The following is a 15,706-nucleotide window of genomic DNA, read 5'->3' as shown; positions in this document are numbered from 1 at the left end:
GTATAAGTATATAACGTTATACGTTATGTAGTAATAGTATATAACGTTATACGTTATATAGTAATATTATATAACGTTATGCGTTATATAGTAATAGTATATAACGTTATACGTTATATAGTAATAGTATATAACGTTATACGTTATTACGTAATAGTATATATCGTTATACGTTATATAGTAATAGTATATAACGTTATACGTTAGTACGGAATAGTATATATCGTTATACGTTATATAGTAATAGTATATAACGTTATACGTTATATAGTAATAGTATATAACGTTATACGCTATATAGTAATAGTATATAACGTTATGCGTTATATAGTAATAGTATATAACGTTATACGATAGTACGGAATAGTATATAACGTTATACGTTATATAGTAATAGTATATAACGTTATACGTTATATAGTAATGGTGTATAACGTTATACGTTATATAGTAATATTATATAACGTTATGCGTTATATAGTAATAGTATATAACGTTATACGTTATATAGTAATAGTATATAACGCTATACGTTATATAGTTATAGTATATAACGTTATACGTTATATAGTAATAGTATATAACGCTATACGTTATATAGTAATAGTATATAACGTTATACGTTATATAGTAATAGTATATAACGTTATACGTTATATAGTAATAGTATATAACGTTATACGTTATATAGTAATAGTATATAACGTTATACGTTAATACGTAATAGTATATATCGTTATACGTTATATAGTAATAGTATATAACGTTATACGTTATTACGTAATAGTATATATCGTTATACGTTATATAGTAATAGTATATAACGTTATACGTTAGTACGGAATAGTATATATCGTTATACGTTATATAGTAATAGTATATAACGTTATACGTTATATAGTAATAGTATATAACGTTATACGTTAATACGTAATAGTATATAACGTTATACGTTATATAGTAATAGTATATAACGTTATACGTTATTACGTAATAGTATATAACGTTATACGTTATATAGTAATAGTATATAACGTTATACGTTATATAGTAATGGTGTATAACGTTATACGTTATATAGTAATATTATATAACGTTATGCGTTATATAGTAATAGTATATAACGTTATACGTTATATAGTAATAGTATATAACGCTATACGTTATATAGTTATAGTATATAACGTTATACGTTATATAGTAATAGTATATAACGCTATACGTTATATAGTAATAGTATATAACGTTATACGTTATATAGTAATAGTATATAACGTTATACGTTATATAGTAATAGTATATAACGTTATACGTTATATAGTAATAGTATATAACGTTATACGTTAATACGTAATAGTATATATCGTTATACGTTATATAGTAATAGTATATAACGTTATACGTTATATAGTAATAGTATATAACGTTATACGTTATATAGTAATAGTATATAACGTTATGCGTTATATAGTAATAGTATATAACGTTATAGGTTATATAGTAAGAGTATATAACTTTATACGTTATATAGTAATAGTATATAACGTTATACGTTAATACGTAATAGTATATAACGTTATACGTTATATAGTAATAGTATATAACGTTATACGTTATATAGTAATAGTATATAACGTTATACGTTATATAGTAATAGTATATAACGTTATACGTTATATAGTAATAGTATATAACGTTATACGTTAATACGTAATAGTATATATCGTTATAAGTTATATAGTAATAGTATATAACGTTATACGTTATATAGTAATAGTATATAACGTTATACGTTAGTACGTAATAATATACAACGTTATACGTGATATGGCAATACTATATAACGTTATACGTTATGTAGTAATAGTATATAACGTTATACGTTATATAGTAATATTATATAACGTTATGCGTTATATAGTAATATTATATAACGTTATGCGTTATATAGTAATAGTATATAACGTTATACGTTATATAGTATAAGTATATAACGTTATACGTTATGTAGTAATAGTATATAACGTTATGCGTTATATAGTAATATTATATAACGTTATGCGTTATATAGTAATAGTATATAACGTTATACGTTATATAGTAATAGTATATAACGTTATACGTTATATAGTAATAGTATATAACGTTATACGTTATATAGTAATGGTATATAGCTTTATACGTTATATAGTAATATTATATAACGTTATGCGTTATATAGTAATAGTATATAACGTTATACGTTATATAGTAAGAGTATATAACTTTATACGTTATATAGTAATAGTATATAACGTTATACGTTAATACGTAATAGTATATAACGTTATACGTTATATAGTAATAGTATATAACGTTATACGTTATATAGTAATAGTATATAACGTTATACGTTATATAGTAATAGTATATAACGTTATACGTTAGTACGTAATAATATACAACGTTATACGTGATATGGCAATACTATATAACGTTATACGTTATGTAGTAATAGTATATAACGTTATACGTTATATAGTAATATTATATAACGTTATGCGTTATATAGTAATATTATATAACGTTATGCGTTATATAGTAATAGTATATAACGTTATACGTTATATAGTATAAGTATATAACGTTATACGTTATGTAGTAATAGTATATAACGTTATGCGTTATATAGTAATAGTAAATAATGTTATACGTTATACAGTAATACTATATAACGTTATACGTTATATAGTAATGGTATATAACGTTATACGTTATATAGTAATAGTATATAACGTTATACGTTATATAGTAATAGTATATAACGTTATGCGTTATATAGTAATATTATATAACGTTATGCGTTATATAGTAATAGTATATAACGTTATACGTTATATAGTAATAGTATATAACGTTATACGTTATATAGTAATAGTATATAACGTTATACGTTATATAGTAGTAGTATATAACGTTATACGTTAATACGTAATAGTATATAACGTTATGCGTTATATAGTAATAGTATATAACGTCATCCGTTATATAGTATAAGTATATAACGTTATACGTTATGTAGTAATAGTATATAACGTTATACGTTATATAGTAATATTATATAACGTTATGCGTTATATAGTAATATTATATAACGTTATGCGTTATATAGTAATAGTATATAACGTTATACGTTATATAGTAATAGTATATAACGTTATACGTTATATAGTAATAGTATATAACGTTATACGTTATATAGTAATAGTATATAACGTTATACGTTATATAGTAATAGTATATAACGTTATACGTTATATAGTAATAGTATATAACGTTATACGTTATATAGTAATAGTATATAAAGTTATACGTTATATAGTAATAGTATATAACGTTATGCGTTATATAGTAATAGTATATAACGTTATACGATAGTACGAAATAGTATATATCGTTATACGTTATATAGTAATAGTATATAACGTTATACGTTATATAGTAACTGTATATAACGTTATACGTTATATAGTAATAGTATATAACGTTATACGTTATATAGTAATAGTATATAACGTTATACGTTATATAGTAATAGTATATAACGTTATACGTTATATAGTAATGGTATATAACGTTATACGTTATATAGTAATAGTATATAACGTTATACGTTATATAGTAATAGTATATAACGTTATGCGTTATATAGTAATTGTATATAACGTTATACGTTATTACGTAATATTATATAACGTTATGCGTTATATAGTAATAGTATATAACGTTATACGTTATATAGTAATAGTATATAACGTTATGCGTTATATAGTAATAGTATATAACGTTATACGATAGTACGGAATAGTATATATCGTTATACGTTATATAGTAATAGTATATAACGTTATACGTTAGTACGTAATAATATACAACGTTATACGTGATATGGCAGTACTATATAACGTTATACGTTATTACGTAATAGTATATAACGTTATACGTTATTACGTAATAGTATATGACGTTATACGTTATATAGTAATAGTATATAACGTTATACGTTATATAGTAATATTATATAACGTTATGCGTTATATAGTAATAGTATATAACGTTATACGTTATATAGTAATAGTATATAACGTTATACGTTATATAGTAATAGTATATAACGTTATACGTTATATAGTACAAGTATATAACGTTATACGTTATATAGTAATAGTATATAACGTTATGCGTTATATAGTAATATTATATAACGTTATGCGTTATATAGTAATAGTATATAACGTTATACGTTATATAGTAATAGTATATAACGTTATACGTTAATACATAATAGTATATATCGTTATACGTTATATAGTAATAGTATATAACGTTATACGTTATTACGTAATAGTATATATCGTTATACGTTATATAGTAATAGTATATAACGTTATACGTTAGTACGGAATAGTATATATCGTTATACGTTATATAGTAATAGTATATAACGTTATACGTTATATAGTAATAGTATATAACGTTATACGTTAATACGTAATAGTATATAACGTTATACGTTATATAGTAATAGTATATAACGTTATACGTTATTACGTAATAGTATATAACGTTATACGTTATATAGTAATAGTATATAACGTTATACGTTATATAGTAATGGTGTATAACGTTATACGTTATATAGTAATATTATATAACGTTATGCGTTATATAGTAATAGTATATAACGTTATACGTTATATAGTAATAGTATATAACGCTATACGTTATATAGTTATAGTATATAACGTTATACGTTATATAGTAATAGTATATAACGTTATACGTTATATAGTAATAGTATATAACGTTATACGTTATATAGTAATAGTATATAACGTTATACGTTATATAGTAATAGTATATAACGTTATACGTTATATAGTAATAGTATATAACGTTATACGTTAATACGTAATAGTATATATCGTTATACGTTATATAGTAATAGTATATAACGTTATACGTTATATAGTAATAGTATATAACGTTATACGTTATATAGTAATAGTATATAACGTTATGCGTTATATAGTAATAGTATATAACGTTATAGGTTATATAGTAAGAGTATATAACTTTATACGTTATATAGTAATAGTATATAACGTTATACGTTAATACGTAATAGTATATAACGTTATACGTTATATAGTAATAGTATATAACGTTATACGTTATATAGTAATAGTATATAACGTTATACGTTATATAGTAATAGTATATAACGTTATACGTTATATAGTAATAGTATATAACGTTATACGTTAATACGTAATAGTATATATCGTTATAAGTTATATAGTAATAGTATATAACGTTATACGTTATATAGTAATAGTATATAACGTTATACGTTAGTACGTAATAATATACAACGTTATACGTGATATGGCAATACTATATAACGTTATACGTTATGTAGTAATAGTATATAACGTTATACGTTATATAGTAATATTATATAACGTTATGCGTTATATAGTAATATTATATAACGTTATGCGTTATATAGTAATAGTATATAACGTTATACGTTATATAGTATAAGTATATAACGTTATACGTTATGTAGTAATAGTATATAACGTTATGCGTTATATAGTAATATTATATAACGTTATGCGTTATATAGTAATAGTATATAACGTTATACGTTATATAGTAATAGTATATAACGTTATACGTTATATAGTAATAGTATATAACGTTATACGTTATATAGTAATGGTATATAGCTTTATACGTTATATAGTAATATTATATAACGTTATGCGTTATATAGTAATAGTATATAACGTTATACGTTATATAGTAAGAGTATATAACTTTATACGTTATATAGTAATAGTATATAACGTTATACGTTAATACGTAATAGTATATAACGTTATACGTTATATAGTAATAGTATATAACGTTATACGTTATATAGTAATAGTATATAACGTTATACGTTATATAGTAATAGTATATAACGTTATACGTTAGTACGTAATAATATACAACGTTATACGTGATATGGCAATACTATATAACGTTATACGTTATGTAGTAATAGTATATAACGTTATACGTTATATAGTAATATTATATAACGTTATGCGTTATATAGTAATATTATATAACGTTATGCGTTATATAGTAATAGTATATAACGTTATACGTTATATAGTATAAGTATATAACGTTATACGTTATGTAGTAATAGTATATAACGTTATGCGTTATATAGTAATAGTAAATAATGTTATACGTTATACAGTAATACTATATAACGTTATACGTTATATAGTAATGGTATATAACGTTATACGTTATATAGTAATAGTATATAACGTTATACGTTATATAGTAATAGTATATAACGTTATGCGTTATATAGTAATATTATATAACGTTATGCGTTATATAGTAATAGTATATAACGTTATACGTTATATAGTAATAGTATATAACGTTATACGTTATATAGTAATAGTATATAACGTTATACGTTATATAGTAGTAGTATATAACGTTATACGTTAATACGTAATAGTATATAACGTTATGCGTTATATAGTAATAGTATATAACGTCATCCGTTATATAGTATAAGTATATAACGTTATACGTTATGTAGTAATAGTATATAACGTTATACGTTATATAGTAATATTATATAACGTTATGCGTTATATAGTAATATTATATAACGTTATGCGTTATATAGTAATAGTATATAACGTTATACGTTATATAGTAATAGTATATAACGTTATACGTTATATAGTAATAGTATATAACGTTATACGTTATATAGTAATAGTATATAACGTTATACGTTATATAGTAATAGTATATAACGTTATACGTTATATAGTAATAGTATATAACGTTATACGTTATATAGTAATAGTATATAAAGTTATACGTTATATAGTAATAGTATATAACGTTATGCGTTATATAGTAATAGTATATAACGTTATACGATAGTACGAAATAGTATATATCGTTATACGTTATATAGTAATAGTATATAACGTTATACGTTATATAGTAACTGTATATAACGTTATACGTTATATAGTAATAGTATATAACGTTATACGTTATATAGTAATAGTATATAACGTTATACGTTATATAGTAATAGTATATAACGTTATACGTTATATAGTAATGGTATATAACGTTATACGTTATATAGTAATAGTATATAACGTTATACGTTATATAGTAATAGTATATAACGTTATGCGTTATATAGTAATTGTATATAACGTTATACGTTATTACGTAATATTATATAACGTTATGCGTTATATAGTAATAGTATATAACGTTATACGTTATATAGTAATAGTATATAACGTTATGCGTTATATAGTAATAGTATATAACGTTATACGATAGTACGGAATAGTATATATCGTTATACGTTATATAGTAATAGTATATAACGTTATACGTTAGTACGTAATAATATACAACGTTATACGTGATATGGCAGTACTATATAACGTTATACGTTATTACGTAATAGTATATAACGTTATACGTTATTACGTAATAGTATATGACGTTATACGTTATATAGTAATAGTATATAACGTTATACGTTATATAGTAATATTATATAACGTTATGCGTTATATAGTAATAGTATATAACGTTATACGTTATATAGTAATAGTATATAACGTTATACGTTATATAGTAATAGTATATAACGTTATACGTTATATAGTACAAGTATATAACGTTATACGTTATATAGTAATAGTATATAACGTTATGCGTTATATAGTAATATTATATAACGTTATGCGTTATATAGTAATAGTATATAACGTTATACGTTATATAGTAATAGTATATAACGTTATACGTTAATACATAATAGTATATATCGTTATACCTTATATAGTAATAGTATATAACGTTATACGTTATATAGTAATAGTATATAACGTTATACGTTATATAGTAATATTATATAACGTTATGCGTTATATAGTAATATTATATAACGTTATGCGTTATATAGTAATAGTATATAACATTATACGTTATATAGTAATAGTATATAACGTTATACGTTATATAGTAATAGTATATAACGTTATACGTTATATAGTAATAGTATATAACGTTATACGTTATGTAGTAATAGTATATAACGTTATACGTTATATAGTAATATTGTATAACGTTATGCGTTATATAGTAATATTATATAACGTTATGCGTTATATAGTAATAGTATATAACGTTATACGTTATATAGTAATAGTATATAACGTTATACGTTATATAGTAATGGTATATAACGTTATACGTTATATAGTAATATTATATAACGTTATGCGTTATATAGTAATAGTATATAACGTTATACGATAGTACGAAATAGTATATATCGTTATACGTTATATAGTAATAGTATATAACGTTATACGTTATATAGTAATGGTATATAACGTTATACGTTATATAGTAATAGTATATAACGTTATAAGTTATATAGTAATAGTATATAACGTTATACGTTATATAGTAATGGTATATAACGTTATACGTTATATAGTAATATTATATAACGTTATGCGTTATATAGTAATAGTATATAACGTTATACGTTATATAGTAATAGTATATAACGTTATACGTTATATAGTAATAGTATATAACGTTATACGTTATATAGTAATAGTATATAACGTTATACGTTATATAGTAATAGTATATAACGTTATGCGTTATATAGTAATAGTATATAACGTTATACGATAGTACGAAATAGTATATATCGTTATACGTTATATAGTAATAGTATATAACGTTATACGTTATATAGTAATGGTATATAACGTTATACGTTATATAGTAATGGTATATAACGTTATACGTTATATAGTAATATTATATAACGTTATGCGTTATATAGTAATAGTATATAACGTTATACGTTATATAGTAATAGTATATAACGTTATACGTTATATAGTAATAGTATATAACGTTATGCGTTATATAGTAATAGTATATAACGTTATACGTTATATAGTAATAGTATATAACGTTATGCGTTATATAGTAATAGTATATAACGTTATACGATAGTACGGAATAGTATATATCGTTATACGTTATATAGTAATAGTATATAACGTTATACGTTAGTACGTAATAATATACAACGTTATACGTGATATGGCAATACTATATAACGTTATACGTTATTACGTAATAGTATATAACGTTATACGTTATATAGTAATAGTATATAACGTTATGCGTTATATAGTAATAGTATATAACGTTATACGTTATATAGTAATAGTATATAACGTTGTGCGTTATATAGTAATAGTATATAACGTTATACGATAGTACGGAATAGTATATATCGTTATACGTTATATAGTAATAGTATATAACGTTATACGTTATATAGTAATAGTATATAACGTTATACGTTATATAGTAATAGTATATAACGTTATACGTTATATAGTAATAGTATATAACGTTATACGTTATATAGTAATAGTATATAGCGTTATACGTTATATACTATTACTATATAACGTTATGCGTTATATAGTAATAGTATATAACGTTATACGATAGTACGAAATAGTATATATCGTTATACGTTATATAGTAATAGTATATAACGTTATACGTTATATAGTAATAGTATATAACGTTATACGTTATATAGTAATTGTATATAACGTTATACGTTATTACGTAATATTATATAACGTTATGCGTTATATAGTAATAGTATATAACGTTATACGTTATATAGTAATAGTATATAACGTTATGCGTTATATAGTAATAGTATATAACGTTATACGATAGTACGGAATAGTATATATCGTTATACGTTATATAGTAATAGTATATAACGTTATACGTTAGTACGTAATAATATACAACGTTATACGTGATATGGCAATACTATATAACGTTATACGTTATTACGTAATAGTATATAACGTTATACGTTATATAGTAATATTATATAACGTTATGCGTTATATAGTAATATTATATAACGTTATACGTTATATAGTAATAGTATATAACGTTATACGGTATATAGTAATAGTATATAACGTTATACGTTATATAGTAATAGTATATAACGTTATACGTTATATAGTAATAGTATATAACGTTATACGTTATATAGTAATAGTATATAACGTTATACGTTAATACGTAATAGTATATATCGTTATAAGTTATATAGTAATAGTATATAACGTTATACGTTATATAGTAATAGTATATAACGTTATACGTTATATAGTAATAGTATATAACGTTATACGTTAATACGTAATAGTATATATCGTTATACGTTATATAGTAATAGTATATAACGTTATGCGTTATATGGTAATAGTATATAACGTCATCCGTTATATAGTATAAGTATATAACGTTATACGTTATGTAGTAATAGTATATAACGTTATATAGTAATATTATATAACGTTATGCGTTATATAGTAATATTATATAACGTTATGCGTTATATAGTAATAGTATATAACGTTATACGTTATATAGTAATAGTATATAACGTTATACGTTATATAGTAATAGTATATAACGTTATACGTTATATAGTAATAGTATATAACGTTATACGTTAATACGTAATAGTATATATCGTTATACGTTATATAGTAATAGTATATAACGTTATGCGTTATATGGTAATAGTATATAACGTCATCCGTTATATAGTATAAGTATATAACGTTATACGTTATGTAGTAATAGTATATAACGTTATATAGTAATATTATATAACGTTATGCGTTATATAGTAATATTATATAACGTTATGCGTTATATAGTAATAGTATATAACGTTATACGTTATATAGTAATAGTATATAACGTTATACGTTATATAGTAATAGTATATAACGTTATACGTTATATAGTAATGGTATATAGTGTTATACGTTATATAGTAATATTATATAACGTTATGCGTTATATAGTAATAGTATATAACGTTATACGTTATATAGTAAGAGTATATAACTTTATACGTTATATAGTAATAGTATATAACGTTATACGTTAATACGTAATAGTATATAACGTTATACGTTATATAGTAATAGTATATAACGTTATACGTTATATAGTAATAGTATATAACGTTATACGTTATATAGTAATAGTATATAACGTTATACGTTAGTACGTAATAATATACAACGTTATACGTGATATGGCAATACTATATAACGTTATACGTTATGTAGTAATAGTATATAACGTTATACGTTATATAGTAATATTATATAACGTTATGCGTTATATAGTAATATTATATAACGTTATGCGTTATATAGTAATAGTATATAACGTTATACGTTATATAGTATAAGTATATAACGTTATACGTTATGTAGTAATAGTATATAACGTTATGCGTTATATAGTAATATTATATAACGTTATGCGTTATATAGTAATAGTATATAACGTTATACGTTATATAGTAATAGTATATAACGTTATACGTTATATAGTAATAGTATATAACGTTATACGTTATATAGTAATAGTATATAACGTTATGCGTTATATAGTAATAGTATATAACGTTATACGATAGTACGAAATAGTATATATCGTTATACGTTATATAGTAATAGTATATAACGTTATACGTTATATAGTAATGGTATATAACGTTATACGTTATATAGTAATGGTATATAACGTTATACGTTATATAGTAATATTATATAACGTTATGCGTTATATAGTAATAGTATATAACGTTATACGTTATATAGTAATAGTATATAACGTTATACGTTATATAGTAATAGTATATAACGTTATGCGTTATATAGTAATAGTATATAACGTTATACGTTATATAGTAATAGTATATAACGTTATGCGTTATATAGTAATAGTATATAACGTTATACGATAGTACGGAATAGTATATATCGTTATACGTTATATAGTAATAGTATATAACGTTATACGTTAGTACGTAATAATATACAACGTTATACGTGATATGGCAATACTATATAACGTTATACGTTATTACGTAATAGTATATAACGTTATACGTTATATAGTAATAGTATATAACGTTATGCGTTATATAGTAATAGTATATAACGTTATACGTTATATAGTAATAGTATATAACGTTGTGCGTTATATAGTAATAGTATATAACGTTATACGATAGTACGGAATAGTATATATCGTTATACGTTATATAGTAATAGTATATAACGTTATACGTTATATAGTAATAGTATATAACGTTATACGTTATATAGTAATAGTATATAACGTTATACGTTATATAGTAATAGTATATAACGTTATACGTTATATAGTAATAGTATATAACGTTATACGTTATATACTATTACTATATAACGTTATGCGTTATATAGTAATAGTATATAACGTTATACGATAGTACGGAATAGTATATATCGTTATACGTTATATAGTAATAGTATATAACGTTATACGTTATATAGTAATAGTATATAACGTTATACGTTATATAGTAATTGTATATAACGTTATACGTTATTACGTAATATTATATAACGTTATGCGTTATATAGTAATAGTATATAACGTTATACGTTATATAGTAATAGTATATAACGTTATGCGTTATATAGTAATAGTATATAACGTTATACGATAGTACGGAATAGTATATATCGTTATACGTTATATAGTAATAGTATATAACGTTATACGTTAGTACGTAATAATATACAACGTTATACGTGATATGGCAATACTATATAACGTTATACGTTATTACGTAATAGTATATAACGTTATACGTTATATAGTAATATTATATAACGTTATGCGTTATATAGTAATATTATATAACGTTATACGTTATATAGTAATAGTATATAACGTTATACGGTATATAGTAATAGTATATAACGTTATACGTTATATAGTAATAGTATATAACGTTATACGTTATATAGTAATAGTATATAACGTTATACGTTATATAGTAATAGTATATAACGTTATACGTTAATACGTAATAGTATATATCGTTATAAGTTATATAGTAATAGTATATAACGTTATACGTTATATAGTAATAGTATATAACGTTATACGTTATATAGTAATAGTATATAACGTTATACGTTAATACGTAATAGTATATATCGTTATACGTTATATAGTAATAGTATATAACGTTATGCGTTATATGGTAATAGTATATAACGTCATCCGTTATATAGTATAAGTATATAACGTTATACGTTATGTAGTAATAGTATATAACGTTATATACTTATACTATATAACGTTATGCGTTATATAGTAATATTATATAACGTTATGCGTTATATAGTAATAGTATATAACGTTATACGTTATATAGTAATAGTATATAACGTTATACGTTATATAGTAATAGTATATAACGTTATACGTTATATAGTAATAGTATATAACGTTATACGTTAATACGTAATAGTATATATCGTTATACGTTATATAGTAATAGTATATAACGTTATGCGTTATATGGTAATAGTATATAACGTCATCCGTTATATAGTATAAGTATATAACGTTATACGTTATGTAGTAATAGTATATAACGTTATATAGTAATATTATATAACGTTATGCGTTATATAGTAATATTATATAACGTTATGCGTTATATAGTAATAGTATATAACGTTATACGTTATATAGTAATAGTATATAACGTTATACGTTATATAGTAATAGTATATAACGTTATACGTTATATAGTAATGGTATATAGCGTTATACGTTATATAGTAATATTATATAACGTTATGCGTTATATAGTAATAGTATATAACGTTATACGTTATATAGTAAGAGTATATAACTTTATACGTTATATAGTAATAGTATATAACGTTATACGTTAATACGTAATAGTATATAACGTTATACGTTATATAGTAATAGTATATAACGTTATACGTTATATAGTAATAGTATATAACGTTATACGTTATATAGTAATAGTATATAACGTTATACGTTAGTACGTAATAATATACAACGTTATACGTGATATGGCAATACTATATAACGTTATACGTTATGTAGTAATAGTATATAACGTTATACGTTATATAGTAATATTATATAACGTTATGCGTTATATAGTAATATTATATAACGTTATGCGTTATATAGTAATAGTATATAACGTTATACGTTATATAGTATAAGTATATAACGTTATACATTATGTAGTAATAGTATATAACGTTATGCGTTATATAGTAATATTATATAACGTTATGCGTTATATAGTAATAGTATATAACGTTATGCGTTATATAGTAATAGTATATAACGTTATACGTTATATAGTAATAGTATATAACGTTATACGTTATATAGTAATAGTATATAACGTTATACGTTATATAGTAATGGTATATAGCTTTATACGTTATATAGTAATATTATATAACGTTATGCGTTATATAGTAATAGTATATAACGTTATACGTTATATAGTAAGAGTATATAACTTTATACGTTATATAGTAATAGTATATAACGTTATACGTTAATACGTAATAGTATATAACGTTATACGTTATATAGTAATAGTATATAACGTTATACGTTATATAGTAATAGTATATAACGTTATACGTTATATAGTAATAGTATATAACGTTATACGTTAGTACGTAATAATATACAACGTTATACGTGATATGGCAATACTATATAACGTTATACGTTATGTAGTAATAGTATATAACGTTATACGTTATATAGTAATATTATATAACGTTATGCGTTATATAGTAATATTATATAACGTTATGCGTTATATAGTAATAGTATATAACGTTATACGTTATATAGTATAAGTATATAACGTTATACGTTATGTAGTAATAGTATATAACGTTATGCGTTATATAGTAATAGTAAATAACGTTATACGTTATATAGTAATACTATATAACGTTATACGTTATATAGTAATGGTATATAACGTTATACGTTATATAGTAATAGTATATAACGTTATACGTTATATAGTAATAGTATATAACGTTATGCGTTATATAGTAATATTATATAACGTTATGCGTTATATAGTAATAGTATATAACGTTATACGTTATATAGTAATAGTATATAACGTTATACGTTATATAGTAATGGTATATAACGTTATACGTTATATAGTAGTAGTATATAACGTTATACGTTAATACGTAATAGTATATAACGTTATGCGTTATATAGTAATAGTATATAACGTCATCCGTTATATAGTATAAGTATATAACGTTATACGTTATGTAGTAATAGTATATAACGTTATACGTTATATAGTAATATTATATAACGTTATGCGTTATATAGTAATATTATATAACGTTATGCGTTATATAGTAATAGTATATAACGTTATACGTTATATAGTAATAGTATATAACGTTATACGTTATATAGTAATAGTATATAACGTTATACGTTATATAGTAATGGTATATAACGTTATACGTTATATAGTAATATTATATAACGTTATGCGTTATATAGTAATAGTATATAACGTTATACGTTATATAGTAATAGTATATAA

Source organism: Bombus terrestris, chromosome 11, assembly GCF_910591885.1.
Source record: "Bombus terrestris chromosome 11, iyBomTerr1.2, whole genome shotgun sequence".
In the NCBI taxonomy this organism is placed as follows: Eukaryota; Metazoa; Arthropoda; class Insecta; order Hymenoptera; family Apidae; genus Bombus; species Bombus terrestris.
The sequence above is the reverse complement of the archived record's forward strand: the minus strand, read 5'-3'. Positions refer to the sequence as shown.